Source organism: Pipistrellus kuhlii, unplaced genomic scaffold (genome assembly GCF_014108245.1).
Source record: "Pipistrellus kuhlii isolate mPipKuh1 unplaced genomic scaffold, mPipKuh1.p scaffold_m20_p_58, whole genome shotgun sequence".
Classification (NCBI taxonomy): domain Eukaryota; kingdom Metazoa; phylum Chordata; class Mammalia; order Chiroptera; family Vespertilionidae; genus Pipistrellus; species Pipistrellus kuhlii.
The window spans coordinates 1,848,682-1,870,637 of NW_023425560.1; the positions used below are offsets into that span (position 1 = coordinate 1,848,682).

Genomic DNA, 21,956 nt, shown 5'->3' on the forward strand with positions numbered 1-21,956 from the left:
CCGAGCCTGTGTGGATGGAGGGGCCCTGATGAGCGGGGAGGGGAGGGGGCAGCAGGTCAGGGCACTGAGTGAGTGAAGCTCTGTGCTCTGGCCCTGGCAGGTGTGAGATGCCTCCTGGGCATCCAGCCGGGAGAGGTCGGGGCTAGGGATAAGGACTTGGCCGTGACTGTAGTGTATTTAAAACCTGGGAGGGAGATTTCCAGTAAGTGCGTCCCTGTTAATAGGAGGGCATCCTGCCAAGCCATGGGTCACCCTAACACCCCAGCACGCAGAAGGTGGGCAGGGATGGGGGATCCTGGAGACTCTGGGGGAGCTGCTGGTAACAGGGAAACACCAGTGGGGGGCACATGAGGCCTACCTCGACGGATACTGCGACGGATGAGGACAGAAGTTAAAGGTGATGGTGGTGTCCAGAAGTATGGGGTGACAGGTGTCAACAAAACAACAACAACAACAACAACAACATTGAAACCTGTAAAGAATTTTTGTAAAATTTATTTGAGCCAAACTGTTGACATATGCCGGGAAGCAGAACCTCAAGGAATTGAAATGATGCTCCGAAGAATGTCGGGTTACATCTGTATTTATACATTTCAACCAAAGGAAAGGGACGTAGGTGAGCTCCATGAAATTTATTGGTGATGGATTAGGGAGGTGGGACAGAGCAAAGCAGGGAAACCTCTGGGATAGGGTGAAAGGTGAAATGATGGGCATGTGCTTCTTTCAGAGATGGATACAGGATACTTTAACAGTCCACAATTAACTTGATAACAATAACAATGAGGGAATGTCTGTGTGCCATTTGTTGTGCCCTGAGGGGTCCGGGGTAAAAATGAAGTTGCAAGTTACCCAAGACATCTTACGATATGCTATCTTAGAGGCGAAAAAGGCAAACGGACTCAGTAAAGAAGATGTAAGTTGATCTTTACCAGTGAAAATATCTGCCTAGGACATGACTACCCACTATAACCCATTATAATATTTATAATTAAATATTTAATTTCAAACCATCTTTTGTGGTTATTTTAGGTCTCTGAGTTTGCAAGACTGCCACGCAGGCCTCCCCTGAGCTGGTCAGGTCAGCAGGTGGCTCCTTTCGTCCACACAGGCGAGGGAAGGAGGGCATTTTGGAAGGAAGAGCAGAACCACAAAAGGGTCCACGCAGGAAGGGGTGGCAGCTGGGCTCCTGGCTCCCTTTCCAGGCGTTAAAGCGACCCCAAGCTCCGGGTCCTGCTTGAAGGCGCTCCTCCAGGGCCGGAGCCTTTGCCTTCCACTCCTGCTGCAATGTTTGTTGAATGAATAAAAGGTGAACGAGCGAATGGGACTTTGGGACTTGGGGCAGCAAATGGTCTCCCTCCTTGGGCCTCAGTTTTCCTTAATGCACAGCAGGCCAAGCCTTCAAGTTTGAGTTCTGGGTTTGGGATGAGCAAAGGCCAGCTGAGCAGATTCCCAGTGGACAGTAAGGGGGGCCTCCCCTCGCCGGATTGGGCCGCGGATGGGGCAGCTGCGAGGTCCGGCCTCCCCGAGGGACCGGCCCCGCCCCCGCGGCCCCGCCCCCGCAGCCCCGCCCCGCAGCCCCGCCCCGCAGCCCCGCCCCACCCCACCTTCCTTTGTCTCTCCCGGCCCCGCCCCCTCAGCTCCTCTCCCTCCCCATTGGCCGGGGGGCGGGGCCTGGGCGCCGGGCGCCGCCGGGGGGCGGGGCCGGGGGCGCGGGCGGGGCGCGTGCGCGTGCGCGGTGCCAGAGCCCCGCGGCTGCCTCGCGCCGGCGGCCGCCCCGCGGACCCCGAGCCCGGCCGCGCGAGCTGAGACGGCGGGCGCCCCGCCCCGGGCCTCCATTGTTGCGGCGGCCGCGGCTGTGCCGGCCGCCGGTTCCGTTCCGCGGGGCCCGGGCGCCGGCGGCGAGGAGCGAGCGCTGCCGAGGCGGCGGCCTGAGGTGAGGCTGCGGGCGGCGGGGCGGGTCCCTGGAGAGTGGGGTTCGCCGGCGGGCGAGGTGGCACGGCCGTGGGGGGGTGTCCAGGGACCCAGCGGGGACTCGGGGCCGGAAGGGGATTCCAGGCCGGCTGGGGTCCCAGGCGGCCGGGTTCCCGGCTCGGGGGGGCGGGGGTCACGGGACGGGGGGGGGGGGGTGTCCCAGGCGGCAGGGTTCCCGGGGGGATATGGGTTCCGGGGGATCGGGGGTTCCGAGGGGACCGGGGTTCGGGGAAACGGGGGTTCGAGGAGAAAGGGGTTCCGGGGGATCGGGGGTTCCGAGGGGACGGGGGTTTGGGGAAACGGGGGTTCGGGGAGAAAGGGGTGCCGGGGGGGGGGTCGGGGGATCGGGGGTTCTGAGGGGATCGGGGGTTCCGGGGGGACGAGGGTTTGGGGAGGACAGGGGTTCAGGGGGACAGGGTTCCGGGGGACGGGGGTTCCGAGGGGACGGGGTCCCGGGCCTGGTGTGGCCGATCCGGGCGGGGCGCCGCGGGGTCGCCTGAGCCGCCGCGGGGCGGGCGCCTGGCGTTGTCTGGGCCTCGGGGTGGCACCCAGGGGCGCAGGGGTCTGGTCCCCGGAAAAGCAGGGTGCTGACCATCCGGACTGGCTCCCCAAGGTGGCCGCTTCCCTGGGCTCTGTGTCCGCGAAGGCAGCTCCTCGGGGGCCCTCCGCGTGGGTCCGGGACATCCTGTGAATGGACCCCCCACCCCCGGGACTGGCTCACTCCTCTCATCCAGGGTGGCTGCGTGGACCTCCATCGTGGGGTCCTGGCCACCCTCAGAGTGGGGCTCCTTCTTGTCCCCTCGACTGGCTCACACTGTTTGGGTGCCACCAACGGTGGTTTTGCTTGGACCCGCCTGGGGTGCCCTAGCCATCCTGCAAGTGGGGGGGCTCTGTCCCGTCCCCTTCCCACGCAGCCTGTCCCGCTACGCGTGTGTGTGGCGCTCTGTGTTGACAGGCCTTGTGAGGGTCCCGGTGCCCTTCCGGCCTTATTGTCTTATTTGCCGGAGGAGCAGAGGCCCTGGTCCTGGGTGCGGGGCTGTCTCCGCGCCCGCTGGCTCCTCTGGCCGGGAGTTTCCTGCTCCGCTTGGAGATCGGAGGGAGCCGGCCCTCTGCCCCGAGCTCTGGCTTCTTCCGTTAGGACTGGGGGGGAGAAAACCTGGAAAAGCAGATTTAACTTTGCAGCTCTGAGCACTGGGGAGCCAGAAACCCGCCCAGCGTTTGGCGGGCTGGAAGGGAGGCAGATCCACACCCACGGAACGAGGCCAAGGCGGTTCCAGCGGGAGGTCAGGTTTCCGAAGGGATGGAGGGCGCGGTGGCGGGTGGGGAAACTGGGCTCTCCGCCTGCTGTCAGGCCTGGCCGCCCGCAGGCTCGGCCTCCCTCCGCCGCTTACACCCGGCGAATCGCTCGTGTACCCTTCCCTCAGGCTGGGCGCCGTGTCAGGGCCGGCCATGCCTTCCCGGGGAGGCCGGGCAGAGCAGGCTTCCCGTTTAGGAGTGCCCCGGCCCCAGACGGGAGCTGCGCCAAGTCCCCAGTCCAAACGGAAACGCGCTGTGAATGTGATGTATGAATAACGGGAATGGGGATGGGAATGACACAGCCTCTGCTGGCAGTGTGCCCTTCATGCCTGCCATCTGCGCCCTGACCCTGCCCCCCCTCCCTCCGCTCCAGCTGCAGACTCTCCAGCTCCGCTTACTCCCCCCCCCCCCCCCCAATATATCTTACTGATTTCAGAGAGGAAGGGAGAGGGAAAGATAGAAACATCCATGATGAGAGAGAATCATTAATCAGCTGCTCCCCTTCCCCCCAATTCCGCCCCCCCTCCCCCGCTGTCCCCCTACCAGGGATCAAGCCAGCAACCCGGGCATGTGCCCAACCCAGAACTGAACCATGACCTGGTTACTAGGGTGAAGCGCAACCATGGAGCCAGCCGGCCCGCCCCGGCCCGCTTCCTCCTTTCTGAGGTCTCTGTGCAGTGGCACCTTCTCTGTGACGCTCCCCAGAAAGGCCCTCGGGGCGCCTCGGCCTCTGGGACAGAGGCTGGGGGCCGCGCTGCCGGTGGTGCTGTGTCGGCGGTGAGGGCTAATCTCTCCACCGCGCACCAGTGGTTAGTGTGCCCTCCGCAGCGCCCGTGGTCCGAAGGTCCGCACTCCCGTATTGGCTGTCCCTTCCTATGCTGGTTGCGCAGTGTCGAGTACTTGGTTAGAGTTTATTGGGTCTGATTCTGGCCGGGAAGGAAGTCACTCTGCTCTTCCTGCCTTTCGGTTTCCTCCCCGCGGAGGGTCTGAAACGGGGGAGAGCCTCTGAGCCCAGACCTCCACCCCTTCCAACCACGTGCGGAGACGCAAGTTCCCGTGGCCGTGGCCTGCAGCGGAGGGCTTTGGAAACGGGGCTTCTAACGTGGAGTTTGCTATCTCCGAGGGGAGGACCGGGGTCTTCGGTGGAAGCTTAAGCAGTTTTTAAAAATATATTGTCTTGCATATTCTTCATCATCCCATTTTGCTTGCATCGCCTGTCCTCTGGCAGCTGGTTGGGTGGGTTCCTAACGGAGTAGCCGGGGCAGGGCTCTGCCAGGAGCCTTCCGTCGGGCTTTGTGTGTTGTGTGAAGTCCGCCAGCGGTAGCGTCTGTGTGTCCTGTCTCTGACGGAACTTAATTCGGGGAGCCTGAAATAAATGGGATTTGGAAGAGCCCTGCGTATGTGTACATGGCTTTATGTAATGGTTTAAACAGTTTAAAATGATTACATGCAAAAAAAATGTGTCATATGGTAAGGGACTTAGAAAGCTCCAATTCTAAGGAATCTAGTAATTAATCCTTCCAATGTATCTGTTTGGTAAGATGAGAATTTGGTGGGCTGTATTTTCTTTTTCTTTTTTAAAATATATTTTTATTGCTGAAACCAGCTTGGCTCAGTGGATAGAGCATCGGCCTGCGGACTGAAAGGTCCCGGGTTCGATTCCGGTCAAGGGCATGTACCTTGGTTGCGGGCACATCCCCAGTAGGGGGTGTGCAAGAGGCAGCTGATCGATGATTCTCTCTCATCGATGTTTCTAACTCTCCCTCCGTCTCCCTTCCTCTCTCTAAAAAATCAACAAAATGTATTTAAACATATATATATTGATTTCAGAGAGGAAGGGAGAGGGAGGGAGAGATAGAAACATCAATGATGAGAGAGAATCATGGATGGGCTGCCTCTTACTCGACCCCTGCTGGGGATCGAGCCTGCAACCTGGGCAAGTGCCCTGACCTGGAATCAAACCGTGACTTCCTGATTCATACGGTAGATCCACGCTCACCACTGAGCCACAAACTGAGCCACAAGGGGCCGGTAGGGATCGATTTGTTGTTAGTCCTCACCCAAGGACATTTTCCCCCGTAGATTTTCAGAGAGAGTGGGAGGGAGGGGAGGAGGAGAGAGAGAGGAAGGAGACAGAAACATCGATGTGAGAAAGGCTCATCGATTGGTTGTCTCCCACGTGCCCTGACCAGGGTAACTGAGGTACATGCCCTTGACCAGGAATTGAACCCGTGACCCTTTGGTCCGAGGGCAGACAATTGCTAGTAAAACTGGCCAGGGCAGGGCCTGATTTTCTTAAAGCCACATGCCTGTCTGCTGTTCTTATTTGGGTGATTACAGGGACTGAAAATAGATTATAGCTGTTTGGTCAAATAGTGATGCCACTGAGGTACAATTTCCACTTAAATTAGTGGGTTTTTGTCTTCTCTTCTTTTCTTTAAAAAGTGCTTTGCTCGTGCGGTTTGTCTGCAGGGACCGTGTTTTGGGAGGGGTCTTTAGAGACCAGGGGCATCCCCGGCGTTCTTACATTGCTCTGCGCCGGGTGTGTGTGTGTGTGTGTGTGTGTGTGTGTGTGGCGGCAGGCCTGGCTTTCCGTGGACTCAGTGCCAGGCGGGAGCCCAGCACCTGCTTCAAAGAGCTGACGGTGCTTTTTTTTTTTTTTTTGCTTGAAATTAGCAGTTCACAGACAGCTTTCTTAGACTGAAAGTCAGAGTCTTTGTTAACTACCTCCCCACCTGTCCCTCATCGCCCGCCAGGTGTGTTTTCCTTCTTTTCCATGTGATGCCCTTCCCGTGTGCGTGTCTGTCACTCAGGCCCCCGCCACGCCTTTGGGTGCCGGGAGCGCACACATCGCAGAGGAAAGCTCAGGGGCCCGGTGCTTTGGGCAGGAGACCTGGCGGGACGCGTGGCCCTCGGTCGGCGTTTGCTCGGTCCGGCCTCCCTGAGCCGCAGCCCCCGCCGGCCACGGGGAGTTCATTGTTATAACGCCTGCCCTCGCTGGCTCCAGAGGTGGTTGGCAATAAGAAGAAATGAATGGGGCGGAATTTCCTAAGTTGTAAAGTATTATGTTGCCAAGGGTTTGAAAAAAATGCCTCATTAAGAATGAATGAATCTGGGCTTTTCTTTACAGTCCCAAATGTTTAATGTGCTGGCCTTTAGCTGTGAGGTGTGTCGGCAGCTCCTGAGGCGTGTTCTCTCTTTCCTCGTGTGGTGTTTTAATATCTGGGAAACGTCAAGTCAGCTTCCAGTGGCCGCTTGTCTTCCGTCAGCAGGACTATGGAATGCGCACAGCTCAGCCTGCAGCGGTCTCTTCGGTTACATGCATTCCCTTGAACATTCCTTTAGTGAAGTGTGTTTTTTTTTGACATTCCAGGTCCTGTCTTGAGGCTGGGAAAGTCAGGAGGCAGTGTGAGGTCAAGGTCAGGAGGCAGTCTGAAGTCAAGGTCAGGAGGCAGCCTGAGGCCAAGGTCAGGAGGTAGTCTGAGGTCAACGTCAGGAGGCAGTCTGAAGTCAAGGTCAGGAGGCAGCTGAGGTCAAGGTCAGGAGGTAGTCTGAGGTCAACGTCAGGAGGCAGCCTGAGGTCAAGGTCAGGAGGTAGTCTGAGGTCGTCAGGAGGCAGTCTGAAGTCAAGGTCAGGAGGCAGCCTGAGGTCAAGGTCAGGAGGCATCCTGAGGTCAAGGTCAGGAGACAGTCTGAGGTCAAGATCCGCGGTGTTGCTGCTCCCATTGGAAGTACCCAGGAGGCAGCCCGCATCCCTGTGAACCTGACCTCAGCACCAGGGTTTCCTGGGGCGCCTGGCCCTCCACTTTGAAAGCTGTTGGTGCTGAGAGTCTGCTTCTCTTGCTCTCCCCCCGGCTCTGCTTTCCAGGTGTTTCTGGCGGGGAGGAGGGAGTGCCTACAGTCTCACAGAACACACTGGCCGGCAGATGCATTCTATAGGTGACATGAAGCCATGTTGTCGTAGGGACAGCAGGACTTTGTGTACAGACCCTGTGCTGTGCCCACGGACCGTGCTCCATTCGGAGGGACAGGGGGCGCAGGGGTGAGGCGCTGGGAGAAGCAGGCCGGGGTGTGACGTTGGCGCAGTGTCCTGGGTGTCACAGCCCCGCAGGGGTGGGGGCCGGGCTGAGCGGCGCCCAGCATCTCTGACAGGCCCGCTGCCAGGGGTGCTAGGCAGGACAGTATCGGTAGGTGTGTGAGTTAAGGAAGGGCAGGTGTTCCGGAAATGTAGAATCCCCGCGCCCGCATTGCTCAGCCCAGTCTCAGCTGTTGGTTTGGATGAACACGGCCATCCTGCCTTTGACATGTGACACACTCCGCGGGGCGTTTTCACACACATCACCGCCCCCGTCACTGCGGGTCTCGGAGCCACGCGGCTCAGCGCTCCCACAGGTCTGTAGGTTGGGAGTTCGGGCCAAAACCAAGGTGTCGGCAGGGCTGACCCTGAGCAGAAAGCAGCTCCTGGCACTTGTAGGCCTGAGACCTGTTTCCTTGCTGGTTGTCAGCTGGGGGCTGCTCCCAGCTCCTGGAGCCTCTCTGTGGTCCTTGCACATCCCCCCCCAGCCCTACATCCCCCTGGCCCCCACCCCCACCCCCCGTCCAAAATCCCAACCCCCCCCCCGGTCCCACACCCCCCCTGGACCCACACCCCCCCCCCCCCGGGTCCCACATCCCCCCCCCTGGTCCCACATCCCCCCCCGGTCCCACATCCCCCCCCCCCCGGTCCCACATCCCCCCTGGACCCACATCCCCCCCCGGTCCCACATCCCCCCTGGACCCACATCCCCCCCCCCCCCGGGTCCCACATCCCCCCCCCCCCTGGTCCCACATCCCCCCCCCGGTCCCACATCCCCCCCCTGGTCCCACATTCCCCCTGGTCCCACATCCCCCCCCTGGACCCACATCCCCCTCCTGGTCCCACATCCCCCTGGTCCCACATCCCCCCCTGGTCCCACATCCCCCTGGCCCCCACCCCCACCCCCCGTCCCAAATCCCTCCCCCCCCCCCCGGTCTCACATCCCCCCCTGGTCCCACATCCCCCCCCCTGGAAGTCAAGGTCAGGAGGCAGCCTGAGGTCAAGGTCAGGAGGCAGTCTGAAGTCAACGTCAGGAGGCAGCCTGAGGCCAAGGTCAGGAGGTAGTCTGAGGTCAACGTCAGGAGGCAGCCTGAGGTCAAGGTCAGGAGGTAGTCTGAGGTCGTCAGGAGGCAGTCTGAAGTCAAGGTCAGGAGGCAGCCTGAGGTCAAGGTCAGGAGGCATCCTGAAGTCGTCAGGAGGCAGTCTGAAGTAAAGGTCAGGAGGCAGCCTGAGGTCAAGGTCAGGAGGCATCCTGAGGTCAAGGTCAGGAGACAGTCTGAGGTCAAGATCCGCGGTGTTGCTGCTCCCATTGGAAGTACCCAGGAGGCAGCCCGCATCCCTGTGAACCTGACCTCAGCACCAGGGTTTCCTGGGGTGCCTGGCCCTGCCACCTCTCTCTTCTACTCGGACAGGTGCTCTGCTCTGAAGGCTGTGCGAGTAGATGGGCCTGCTAGGCCACAGGGACGTGTCCCCTAAGGTCCGGCAGTGCTTCCACCTTGTGACATGATGCAGCCACGGGTTCCTGGCCTCAGGGCGCCGGCCGCTTTGTGGGCCATTGTCCCACCTCCCGCAGTGACAGATCCCTTCCTGAGGGCACCGGGGAGCTGTTATGCTGCCCTCCGCCCACAGTAAACGCACCGAGGCACCGGCATTGGCAGCGCCTCAGCTGCCCCCTCGCGACCCGCTCGTCTGCCTCGCCGGAGCTGATGGCGAGCCCCACAGCGCGACAGCCCCGGCGGAAGCAGCGCTCAGGCCTGTGCTTCTGACTCTGCGTCCTCTGCTCCGATTCCCCGCGGTCCCAGAAGTCGCTGGAGTCGTTACGGGGACAGACGCCGTGTGGGGCGCCCTCTCGGGCTCTGTGTGAGGCCCCTTCACGCTGGGGTGAGGAGTGCAGGGTTCCGTGTCCTGGAATAGAGACAGCTGCGCCGGCCCAGCGGGTTCTCATTCCTGAGAGCTGGGAACCTGCTCCGAGGCCATGGCAGAGCGGATACACAGCCTGCCCTCAGCCAGAGCGGGCTGGGAGCAGCCTTCCGGCCGGGACCGCCGGGGACGGGCACAGGCACTAGGCTCAGGCGGCCCCGTCAGCCATGTCCGTGTTTTCGTTGTTTTCCTTCGGGTTCTTTTTTCTGTACAGTAAGTGAGAGGCTCTGGTTTGAAATACACTTCCTGTAAGAGACCAGAATCTGTAATCCCGAGGCTTTTCCCCTGGCCCTCAGCAGTTTGCCTGCTGCTGGGACCTCCTTGGACCCATCTGGCTGCTCGGAAGGTAGAGTGGAGCTTGCTGGAACAAAAGGCCAGATGTCTGGGCTTGTCCCTCGGGGAAGAGTCCCTGGAGCGGCCTCCTGGGGACCTCGGACCCTTAGGAGCAGAGCAGGGAGGAGCACTGTGCCCAGGACGGGCGACCTCGCCGAGGAAATGAAGCCGGAGCAGGAGCTGGCCTGGCGGTCAGGGTCCCTCCTGCGGGAGCCACGAGGCCCTTCCCCAGGCCGGCAGCCGGCTCCTGACCCAGCCCCTCTCACCCAACCCGGTGCCCTGAAGAGCCTTTTAAAAATTTTTATTTTGGCACAAGTGCCGCCTGGCTCTTAGCGTATCTTATCTCCCTGCTTGTAACAAACACTGTTGCCAATTAGCTTTGTGCTCCATGCAGAGGAGGACTTGAAAGTGAGATAGCGCTGTAAAGCTGCTGCAGGGCCAGCTCTGGCTTTGATTCTGAGGTGGCGCCTCCCAGTGGGCGAAACGCAGACCTGGGGGAGGGTGCCAGAGCCACTGCCCCTAACGGAGTTAGCGGCCACCCATCCCTAAGCGGGGAATGGAAACAAACCTGATCTGTTGATAACCGGAGGTCTGGGCACCATTTCATCTGGGAGTCAGAGGTGCTGAGGTTTGGGGTGCCCAGCCTGTCACCAGGTGTCCTGCGCTCTCTCCCCAGGGCCGGGTGGGGCCTGAGGCAGGCGTCCCCCAGTAAGTACCCAGCACTGGTCAGCTCCTTCACACAGAGGCCCTGTGAATACAGTCTCGTCAGGAAGTGTTCTTTTTCTTTTTCTTTTCTTAAAAATAAATTTTTTATTGATTTTTCACAGAGAGGGAGAGGGATAGAGAGTTAGAAACATCGATGAGAGAGAAACATCGATCAGCTGCCCCTTGCACATCCCCTACTGGGGATGTGCCAGCAACCAAGGTAGATGCCCTTGACCGGAATGGAACCCGGGACCTATCAGTCCACTGGCAGACGCTCTATCCACTGAGCCACACCGGTTTCTGCACATTCTTTTTCTTAAGAGAAGGCAGCGGCTTAGAGCTGTCCTGGAGTGGCTGCGGGTTGCACATCACTAGAGCGGAAGGAAGTCCTGGCGCCAGGGGTTTGACTTCAAAGCCCTGGATCTTCCCTTCCACACGTGGTCACTTCCCGGACGGTGGGGGGTGACTGAGAACCAGGGAGCGGGTCCTGTGGGAAGAGGCCTGGGGGTACGATGCTCTCTCCAGACCTGGAAGCCGCCTCACTCACTCGGCTGCTACATCATGGACTGACCAGCCAGAGGGAAGCACCGGCTCTAGACTGTTCTCTGTGGAAATAGATGGAGACCAGCCACACGAGAAAGGCAACGGCTGTTTATGCAGAGTTTAGGGTTTGGCAGGGACCACAAGGCAGGCAGAGGGGTGGGAGAGCTTCCGAGTGGAGAAAGGGGGCCCGGGGTCCTGATGGGGCTGGGATGGGGGCGTCACCGGTGTCTGGTTGGGGAGCAGGCTGGCTTCCTCAGGGCGGCACTGCGTTGGAAGTGGGCAGAGTTAGGGACACTGTCAGGTACTGAGCCAGTCCCTGCTGGGTGTCACCAAGTTATTGCTCCGCCCCCTGGATTGTCACTGGCAGCAGCTGACTGCCTGCAGGTTGGTCTGCACAGTCGGGGCCCTGGGCTGGTGGCCACAGATGGGGGGTCACGTCTCTGTCTGACGGGAGGGTAGGCCGTTGTCTGTCCGTAGAGTCCGTCTCTCGTCTCTTGCTCGTCGGTAAGAATATTAACTGACAAATTAGGTGTGTTGGGAATTCCGTTGATGCTGTGTCCCCTGGAAGAGCTTTTCGGATCGATAGGAATCAGAATGACTGTGCGCTGTGGACCGCCAGCCTCAGATTGACGCCAGGGCGGCCGCCAAGCATCTCCCGGCCTCGTCCCTCCCGCCATCGCCAGGAAAACGTTCTGTCCATTCCGGCTCTTTGCCATCGGTCTGGTGGACCCACGCCCCCACACAGCCCATCTTCTGTGCATCTGAGGTTCGCTGGCCTAGCGTGTCCCGGAGGTGAGGTGGACCGGGGACCTCCCAGGCCAGCCCCCTGTCCTCCAGAGGAACTGCGATGCAAAGCCTGCGAGGGGCAAGGCATGGTCTAAAAGGAAGTCTCGTGGTAACCGGTTTCTGTCTTCTCTGCTTCTGCCTCTTGTTGTCATAGAAACCTAAAGCTGGCCTTTGTGAGTGACCATACATGTAGGAAATCCTGATTTCTTTACATACAGAGTACCTTTTCCCTACTCGCTCAGCTGCTGTTTCAGCCTGGTTAGAAGGTCACATTAGGGACGGAATGTGTCCCCTCCGCCCAGGCCAGCCCCCTGTCCACGTCCTCACGGGTGCATCTTGTCGTTGAATAGCTGTTGACTTTCTTGCTCTCTCCGGTCTGCTCAGCCTGCTGGGATTAAGGCCTGCCTGGCACCCTGCTTTAGCACCCCAGCCTCTGCAGCCGTGGTGTCCCACTGCCAGCAGGACGTGCCGGCTCCCCACGCCTCTGCAGCCTGGGGTGTCCCACCGCCAGCAGGACGTGCTGGCTCCCCACGCCTCTGCAGCCTGGGGTGTCCCACCGCCAGCAGGACGTGCCAGCTCCGGGGCTTGGCGCTCAGGGCCTTCATGGTCTGGGCAGCCCACTGGTGTGGGCTTCTCTCTTCCCGTTACTGTTGTCTACAGGAGACGGGCTCCTACGTCCTTCCTGGAGCCAGGCTGCTTCTGAGCCGATGGAGCTGTGCTCCCTGCTCTCCTTCCCGTCACAGTGACAGCATCGCCTCTGCCTCTGCCGCCACTGGGCTCGCGCCTTCCGAGGGCGCTCTCCGGGCCGCGCACCGCATGTAGCCCGGAAAGGCTGTGCGTGGACGTGTGCGTCTTGTCAAGCTTCCCGACGGATTGAATCGCACAATTCCTATGTGAGTTGTGTGTGTATGAATGTACACTTACTTATAACATAGGAACGACAAATTCCTAAGAGCCCTCTTACTCCAGTAATTACCGTATTTTTCGGACCATAAGACGCACCAGTTTTTAGAGAAGGGAAATGAAGAAAAAAAGATTCTGAAACAAATAGTGTCCTAAAATATTTTATGTGCATTAAAACCCAACATCACAGTCATAAACACATGTAATCAATCCTGTAAAGTAAACAGCAGCATTTAGAACCATTTTAGAGCCGGGCAAGCACACAGAGACCACACAGAGCCGGGCAAGTAAAAAAACTTTTTTAAAAAAGTGATTGTGTAGGCTATATTTGGACCATAAGACGCAGGGACTTCCCCCCCCCCCCCCCACTTCTGGGGGGAAAAAATTGCGTCTTATGGTCCGAAAAATATGGTAGTCATTTGGCATTCACACCGAGAGCTTGCGTGTGCCCACTCCCCTGCCGGTTCTCACTGGCCTCTGCCGGCTCTCACTGGTCCCTGCTGGCTCTCACTGGTCCCTGTGGCTCTCACTGGTTCCTGCCGGCTCTCACTGGCCCCTGGTGGCTCTCACTGGCCCCTGGGGGCTCTCACTGGTCCCTGCCGGCTCTCACTGGTCCTTGATGATGCTCACTGGTCCCTGACGGCTCTCATTGGGGGTCGGTCCACTTTGCATGCGCAGCCTTCACCTTTCTAGTCAGGTGGGTTTTGTTTGGGTCCCTGGGCCAGTGATTAACGGCGTGAATGCCCGTCCTCCGTCCACCAGACTCTCTGACTGATGCTCTCACTACCTCGCTGGGCTTTGCTGTTTTCCTAGCCGCGTGAGCGCAGGCCGGGCCGAGCGGCTCCCTGGGAGACCACACTCCTCTCCTCGGCGTGCATATTTCCAAGGCGAGAGAAACACGGGCGGCTTGTATGGGCTGCACACCAGCATCCTGCGGCAGCCAGGCCCTGCTCCTCCTGGGAGCACAGCTAGTGGAGTCGCCAGGCAGGCCGGGCCCGACGGGGCCAAGTGGGACAGCGGCTGGTCTGCGTCCTGAACGGCCTTCCGGCCGTTGTCCATGGACTGTCCTCTGCACCGTGCCCAGCGTGGTGAGGGTGCCAGGCTAACCAAGGCAGTTCCGTAGCCAGGAGGGCCTCGCAGGAGGAAGGCTGGCAGCACCGGGCAGGTGCACAGACGGAGGAGCGGTGGTTCCGGCCCCTGTGAGACACGGGGAAAGAGGGGGTGGCGTTCTGGCGCAGCACCAGCGGGGTGCCGCGGCTCACCTGTGCACGCCCCGCCACACCTGACACTCGGGGGCATTCAGTCCTACCTCCTGTCCGACCGCCCTGCTCACGGCTGTTTCCACAGGAGCGTGGCGTGGAGGCCCTCAGCTCCCCACTAGTGGAGCGGCTGTCCCTGAGGGAGGACCTTCAGTCCCCGAGACAGAAGGCAGGTGGGTCCCTTTCCCGCTGCCTTGGGCTGGCCACGAGGAGTTTGGGTGTGTTTGCTTCCAGATCTTTCCAGTCACTATACCTGCGTGCCGTCCGCGGACATTTTTAAAACAAAATGGTGAGTGCTCGCCCGCTGTCCCGCACTGCTCGGCCCGCCCGGCGCTGCGGGACACCCCGGCGCCGGCGCTGGACGCAGAGTAACGGCAGCCATGCCCGTGACGGTCCTGTGTGCTGGACTCCGGACACCAGCGGGTGTTAGACCCCTGGGTGACACTGTCACTGTAACAGGTTACAAACGGTAAAGCTGGCAGAGAAGCAAGCCACTCCCTCAAGCTCATGGCCTCATTTCCAAGATTGAGAGCGCCTTTTAAAACGCTGGTTAATAAATTCCACTTTACGTCCTCCATCTCAGGACTCATTTCTTGAGAGCGTTCTGTGTTGGCGCAGTCCCAGGAGCTTTCCCGGGAAGCACGTGCGGGTGGGCTGAGGGGGACGGTCCGCAGGCACCGTGTGGGGGGCCCAGAGGGGTCTCCCCATGCTCCTCGGACAGCCTTCTCTCTGCGGTCTGGCCGGGTCCGTTCTCGCTCACTCTCCAGCGGGACGTGGCTTTGAGTTCCGTGGCGGCCCGGAGACTGAGCGCTGTATTTCACGCCGCCTGGGCACGGCCTGGAGGGTCAGCGCGGACGCCCCTCGGGCTGGCCTGCTGTCACCCCGGCCTGTGGGAGGGGTCACTCCGCCTGGGGGCCTGCCCCAGCAGGGGCGCCGCACAGCAGGTGGGTCTGGTGCTGAGGGCCCGGCCTTCCTGCTGCTGCCCATGCGGGAGTTTCCACGCCTCCGGGTTTGTGGGGACTTTCCGGCTCAGAGCCCAGAGGATGGTATGCGAAGCGTCCTGTGCGGAGGGCCGTCTCTGGGCTGAGTGTGCGGGCGGTGTGGGCCGCACACGCTCTGGGTGCTCTACGTGCCTTCTTGGCACGTTTCGGTTGGGTGTCTCTGGGACAGAAAGCATGACATCAGCTCTGCCACCGAGTATTTATAGCAGCGGCGCCTCCCATGTGGGTCACTGTCTGCTGTGGTCTCCGGGGAATTGTAGCTCTCCTGGCACACCCCTCCCAGGTGCGCTCATCCCGCACCTTCACAGCGGGCACCCGGAGCGCCTCTGCGCGGTGTCTGAGCGCCCAGGTGAAGAGGGCAGAGTGCTGCCGCCCTCCCTCCTCTGCCTCCCATTCCTCCCCTCCCCTTCCCTCCTTCTTCTCCTCCTCCTCTCCCTCCACTGCCTCTCCTTTTCCCCCCTCCCCCTCCCTTCCCTGTTCTTCTTCTCCCCTTCCCCTCCTCCTGGCTGTGGCTGGCGGGGCCTGGCTGTGGCTGTGGCTTTGGCTGGTGGAGGGCGGGCCTGGCTGTGGCTGTGGCTGTGGCTGGTGGAGGGCGGAGCCTGGCTGTGGCTGTGGCTGGTGGAGGGCGGGGCCTGGCTGTGGCTGTGGCTGTGGCTGGTGGAGGGCGGGCCTGGCTGTGGCTGTGGCTGTGGCTGTGGCTGTGGCTGGTGGAGGCGGAGCCTGGCTGTGGCTGGTGAAGGGCGGGCCTGGCTGTGGCTGTGGCTGTGGCTGGTGGAGGGCGGAGCCTGGCTGTGGCTGTGGCTGTGGCTGGTGGAGGGCGGAGCCTGGCTGTGGCTGTGGCTGTGGCTGGTGGAGGGCAGAGCCTGGCTGTGGCTGTGGCTGTGGCTGTGGCTGGTGGAGGGCAGGGCCTGGCTGTGGCTGTGGCTGTAGCTGTGGCTGGTGTAGGGCGGGGCCTGGCTGTGGCTGGTGGAGGGCGGGGCCTGGCTGTGGCTGGTGGAGGGCGGGGCCTGGCTGTTGCTGGTGGAGGCGGGGCCTGGCTGTGGCTGTGGCTGGTGGAGGGCGGGCCTGGCTGTGGCTGTGGCTGTGGCTGGTGGAGGCGGGGCCTGGCTGTGGCTGTGGCTGTAGCTGTGGCTGGTGGAGGCGGGGCCTGGCTGTGGCTGTGGCTGTGGCTGGTGGAGGCGGGGCCTGGCTGTGGCTGTGGCTGTGGCTGGTGGAGGCGGGGCCTGGCTGTGGCTGGTGAAGGGTGGGCCTGGCTGTGGCTGTGGCTGGTGGAGGGCGGGGCCTGGCTGTGGCTGTGGCTGTGGCTGGTGGAGGGCAGGGCTGGCTGTGGCTGTGGCTGTGGCTGGTGGAGGCGGAGCCTGGCTGTGGCTGTGGCTGTGGCTGGTGGAGGCGGGGCCTGGCTGTGGCTGTGGCTGTGGCTGGTGGAGGCGGGGCCTGGCTGTGGCTGGTGGGAATACACGGCACAGCCACTTTGGGGAACAGCAGCAGCTTCTTCACACGAAGCCTGCGGCTCCGGCGGACTCGACGGGGGCTCCTGGGCGCCGCCCCAGCGAGAGGGAGCCTGTGTCACCCAAACACGCGCACAGCGTTCCCGCAGCTCTGCTCCTGGCAGCCGGACAGGGCGGCACCGGAGCCCTCGGGGGATGGACAGACACCCATGGCCATTCGCACCCGGGATGCCTCTGCCCTGGCCGGGCCGGACGGTGCAGCGCAGCCCGGAGGCTCCGGGGACTCCCTGCTGAAGAACAGCATTTCCCAGACAGACCCTTCCATGGATCAGACGGCCGCCCCCCAGCGGGACACCGTTTGTTGACATAAAAACACATGGAACCTGTAGAGAATTCTTATTTTTACTTTTAGCCAAACTGATGGCATGCCGGGAGGAGATCTCAAACGCACCAGAGAATACCAGTGTGCAGCTTCCTTTGTGCATTTCACGGAGTGAGAGGACAAAGGAAGGGTGTGGAGGAGGGGAGCAAGGCCGAGCGAGGCTGGATGAGAACCTCACTCAGCAGCAGGCGCCCCGGACGGAGCGCAGGCCCGCTCTCTGCCTTCCGGCCTGCAGTGCTGGCTCTGGAACCCCAAGGCCCCGAGGCCGGTCCTGATGCTGGCGGGTGTCCTTGCAGAGGCCATTTTGGGGCGGTTCTGTCCTCTAAGAAAGGGGCCCGAGAAGGGGCACTCGGCTCGCCACCCACCCAGGCTGCCAGGCGTCGCCGGGAGCCGGGCCGCGGAGAGCCGGGGAGGCGCTGCACAGGTGAGGAGCGAGGCCGTGTGCGCAGGCTGTCCGGACCAACTGGAGCAGCTCCCCAAGTTCACGGGCTCACCGGTGTGGGGGCCAGGTCCGTGCCGCTGTTTCATTGGAGTCAGAGATGCTCAAGAGGATCGCCCCCCCCCCCCCCCACCAGCCTAGGAAGCAGCAGGCTCTGTCCTGTCTGTGTCCGGTGGCTTTGTCCCAGCTGTAGGCACGGGGCTGTGGAGCGGTGGGGGGAAGCCTTCCTCGCTGGCTCTGCGGACTGGCCAGTCAGGGCCCCTTGGGAGGAGTGGGAGTCCTTCATGGGAACTGCCAGCCGCTCACAGAAGTGCCCGCACAGCGAGTAAGAGAGCTGTCGGGGGCAGTGGACTGAGTCCAGGACAGTGCGTGGCCCCGGCCGTCTGGGACAAGCTTCAGGCCCCAGCTTCCGGGAGCGCGGCTCAGGAGGCGCTGGGAGTGAGGAAGGAGCAGCGCCGCTGGGTCTGGTGGGTCTGGGCGCGGAGCGGGTCCCTCCGGTCCTAGCTTTAGCCACTGTGGCTGCAGTCCTCACCCGGGACGTGCTGCCTGCGGCAGGGCTTCCTCTGAGGCTGCGGTGAGGCGGCGTCACCTCGGACTGGCGGCTCCGGAGCAGCCCTCCTGGAAGTGGGATTGGAGTGAGCGGCCTGGAGCACACACAGGGCCTTCAGATATAAGGGGAGCGAGGGAGGGGGAAGAGGGAAGGAGGGAGGGAGGATGGACGGCCCACGCCCCTGCTCAGCTCCCAGCTGCCCGAATGGATGTGTAACTGCTGTCCGGGCTCCTTGGTGGGGTGATGGCGGGGCTCTCTGTTTTCACTTCTGATTCTTAAGAACAGAAAAGGGTGTTTGGTCACTCGACTGGTTGGTGGCAGAAATTCTTCTTTTGTCGCTGTTAGACCCGGGAGCTGGAAGGAGCCTCTGACTTTTTAGTCTCACCCTCTCGTTGAACTGTTAGCCAGAGTGAGACCAGAGGGGCGGGACTTACCTCGGGTGACCTTGCTGACTGGCAGCTGGCCAGGCCTGGAGCTGTTCCCAGCAGCGCTGTTCTCTGCCCTGAGCTGCTTCGCTGTGCCCACCGAGCTGGGTCAGAACCGCGCTGTGTCGGGAGGGAGGGGGGCTCTCAGAGAGGGGCAAGCGCCCAGACCTGGGTTTCTCTCCTGCAGCCTCTGCAGGCTCAGAGTTAATCCCCGGGCAACTGACTGAGAAGACACGGGAAGCCGTCCTGTGTGTGAACTTCTCCCAGAGTGCTTTTCACCTGGGAATGGATCTGGTTTGGGCTGGAATAGATCCCTGACACTGGACCCTGTCCAGCAGCAGAGAGCGCGGGAAACGCTCTCAGGGCCAGGCTCACTCGCCCTCCACCTGGATCCCGGGGGCTTCATCCGCATTTTGGAGCGGTGGGGGCTGAGCCGGGTGGGAGCTGAGCTGGGGGGAGGGGCGGGAGGGGGCGCGGAGCCGGGGCGAGTGTGGGAGCAGTGGGGAGCAGCTTGAGCTGCTCGGAAGAGCCGGGATCACGGGAATCCACAACTTGTGCTGTGGGGGACAACGCTCCAGCCACCTAGCGGCCCGCACCGTCACCGCTTTTGGGGGGGTATTCAGAGCTAATGTGGCCACGGGTGCCTCCTCCATCAGCCCTGCGCGAGGGCTTTCCTCGCCTTCCCCGGGGGGCTTAACTGCACTCCATGGGCCTCTGCGTGCCTGAGGTTCAGCTGCACAGCCAGGGCTTTGTGTCTCTTGGGTCTCTTCCGGAACATCCTGCCGGCCTCTGGGTGGAGGGGGTGAGTCACTGCGCTTCTCTCGCAGCCTGGGGGTGGGGTGATCTCAGTGGGAGCTCAGAGGAGTCTCCGGTACTTGCGGGCACCGTGCTCCGTCCTCCTCCCTCTGCTCAAGCTGATCTAGTTGTGCACGTTTTCATCTGTCCCCACTGAGTTCTGTCTGGCAAGACTGTTGTTCTGTCACGGTGAGCCCCCTGCCTGTGCAGAATGTGCTCGCAGTGAGGCCCCTGCCTGCTCAGGACCCTGCTCACCACTGACTTGGGCGGGGCTCTTGGCGGAGTGCCTGGCCGCCTCCTGGGTTCCCGGCTCCTGCCCTCATTGGCCGGAGGGTCAGCCACACTCGCACGTGGCTGGGCAGCGACAAACATGGAATCGCTCACTGTGACAGGAGAGCCTGAGGCAGCCACCCGGAGAGGAGAGCCAGGCCTCCGTCCCGGGCAGACAGCTGTCCCTCTCTCCTCCCGCTGCGTCGGGGGTGGCTCCGCAGCCCCATCTGCCCCGTTGCCATCGCTGTCAGCAGCAGCAGCTGAAGGGACAGCTTGCCTGCATTTGCATATGTGGTGTTTGCGCTATTTATAAGCAATTAGAGGTGGCACGGAGTCTGCTGATGGCAAGCTGGCACATCCAGTCAAACACGGCCAGGCTGTTAGGCACTTCGCAGGGCGCACACACAGCCTTCGAGTATCAAACACAGCGCCCGAATTTACAGTTTCTCTGGAAACAGGCTCAGCCGGTGGCCATACGGTGTATTGATGTTTCCCAAGATGCCTGAGTTTGACTACCAGCCCCTGCTCCCGGCGCCCCCTCAGCACCTTGTTTCTCACGGCCCCTCCCCGTGTGAGGACCGGTGCCATTTCCAAAGCTCCTGATGCCGTCAGCCTGCCCGTCCTCCCTGGTCCCTGGTCCCTGGTCCCTGGTCCCTGGTCCCTGTGTCATTTCCTGAGGCAGCATCTCCGAGCACCCGGAGCGACAGCCTTTCTCCCTCCTCCTGCTCTCTCTTCCTCCAGATCCTGTGTCTGGTTTATCTCCACCTGGCAGCGAGGGTCTCCGTGGCCGAGACTGGCCACCCATGCGTGCTGGGCATCACCAGTGCGGGGTGCATAGATTAACCGCACTTACTGAGCCAGTGGGCATAGATTAACCACACTTACTGAGCCAATGGGCATAGATTAACCGCACTTACTGAGCCAATGGATATAGGTTAACCGTACTTACTGAGCCAATGGACATAGGTTAACCGTGCTTACTGAATGGCGGAGTGGGCAGAGACACCGGTTTCTCTCTCCTCGGAAAGTGCTTGGGAAGCAGCTGTGACAGGACGGAGGCGGGAAGCAGTGAGAGTGCCCAGGTGCTCATGGCTCTTCCCCGGCACCCGCCCTGGGAGGAGGGCAGCGCTGAGTGGCACACGGTCCTTCTGGGACCAGCTCAGGGCCGCTGTCCACCTGGAGGAGCTGCTGGAGCCGTCAGTCAGCCGCGGCAGGGGAGGGGTCACAGGGCACCCACCGAGGCGGAAGGGGCCAGGTCCAGGGTCGCCCTGGGCTTGGAGCCCCACATGCCCTGTACGGAGCCGTCCTCCTGGCTCCGAGGAGGCAGCACAGGGAGGAAGTGTGCTCCCGTGTCACGGCCAGAGCACAGAGCCCGCCGCCGAGCACGATGGTCACAGTCCTGGATGAGGGGAGCTGGCGGTTTTTCATCATAACTTGAGGTTTCAGGTGCCTTTAATGTCCGTGGATGTCATGAGGCAGTGAGACCATTGGAGGAGTCCCGGGGACGGCACCTTTAGAATGAAGGGGGGTCAGACCGGGAACGTGGGCACGGCAGGCTGTTCCGAGGACCGCGGGGTCTGAGGGAAGCCTCGGGGAGCACCCTCCCCCAGCTGGGGCTGCAGCCTGTGCGGCCCCCGAAGCCCCTTATTAATTTTCAGTGCGAGCGGCCGGAGAGCAGATGGCGAGGGGCGAGTGTGAGGCTGTGGCCATTGAGGCGCTCGCCGCCTGCGGGGGGCGGTTAGAGACCGGCCGGTCCCGCAGAGCTGATCATCCCGGCCTCCTGCTGTCCGCAGGGAGGGTTTGAAATCACGGAACTCGCACCCGGAACTCGACAGCAGAGCTTTCAGAAGGCGGTCTTCTCTGCTGCCTGTTGCCTGGTGCGGGGTTTGTAATGACGTGAGTATGTCTAAGGCTTCCTCCGCAGTTAGCTGCGCTTTGTCACAGGGGACGGGAGCCTTCCCAGCCCTTCTCTCAGAGCAGCCCAGCACAGGCGGAGCGTTCCCAGGGAGCTGTCCATGGCTTGGTCTGGGGTTGGATTTCACAGTCCCCAGGGAACTGCAGTGAGCTGGTCCGGACTGTGTGAGATGAGAGCTGCTGGCGGCAGGGTGCCCTCCCTGCTGCTCTGGCATCATGGTCCTTCCCTGAGGGGCACCATCCTCCCTCCCTCTCGCCACAGGGAGGGCCGCCTGTGACGCGGGGTCCCAGCGGGCAGCATGTATTGGGCCCAGCAGCAGGCACTGGCTCGGCAGGAGAGATGCAGTGATGGCCGCGGACGCTCTGGGCGTGCGTCCTGAGTGGGAAGCCTTGGAGATGTATGTGACCCCCAATGGAGGTCAGAAGCCAGGGTGACGGGCAGGAAGGGTGAGCTAGAGCAGGTGTGCGAGGCTAGGAAATGAGCACACACCGGCACATGGCTGCCGCTTACATGTGACGTGTTTGCCTCGCAGCCAGGTGAAAAGTGTAGGGTTGCGATTTCCCTGGGACCACAGGCTCCCCCTGCGCTCAGCACAGACGCCTCGCTGCGCAGAAAGCACTGCACGCGCCCATGGGAGTGGCGCTGACCCCGGCCGAGGCCTGGAGAGGGAGAGGGAGAGGGCAGCGTGGCTGGAGGGTTTCCATGAGCTCAGACGGAGGACCGGAGAGGTGAGCTTGCCCCAGACCCCCCGCCGCCCCCCGCAGCCTCTGGACCAGCGCCGGTCCGGGCCTGTCTACTGCAGCCGGGTCCTGGCTCCCGTGGAAACTGCGCCCCAGCCGTAGGTGTTGGTGATGGCTGTGCCGGTGCCGTGGGGCGGTGCTCCCGATTGGAATGTGGCCACGCTGACGTGTCTGTGGTCCCGTGTCCACTGTGTGGGGTT

The 21,956-nt window shown here is 61.8% G+C and overlaps 1 protein-coding gene across 3 annotated transcripts in view; it reads left to right on the forward strand.

Moving 5' to 3' along the window:
* Positions 1-1,734: 1,734 nt before the first annotated feature.
* Positions 1,735-21,956, forward strand: part of AFAP1 (actin filament associated protein 1) — a 57,595-nt gene continuing 37,373 nt past the window's right edge. The window contains exon 1 of one of the 3 annotated variants that reach the window (XM_036417174.2): positions 1,735-1,933. The gene's annotated coding sequence lies outside the window, so the exon portion shown is untranslated. Of the gene's footprint in view, positions 1,934-13,941; positions 13,965-21,956 lie in introns of those variants that run through there. The other 2 variants (XM_036417175.2, XM_045573953.1) reach the window with 2 other exon arrangements.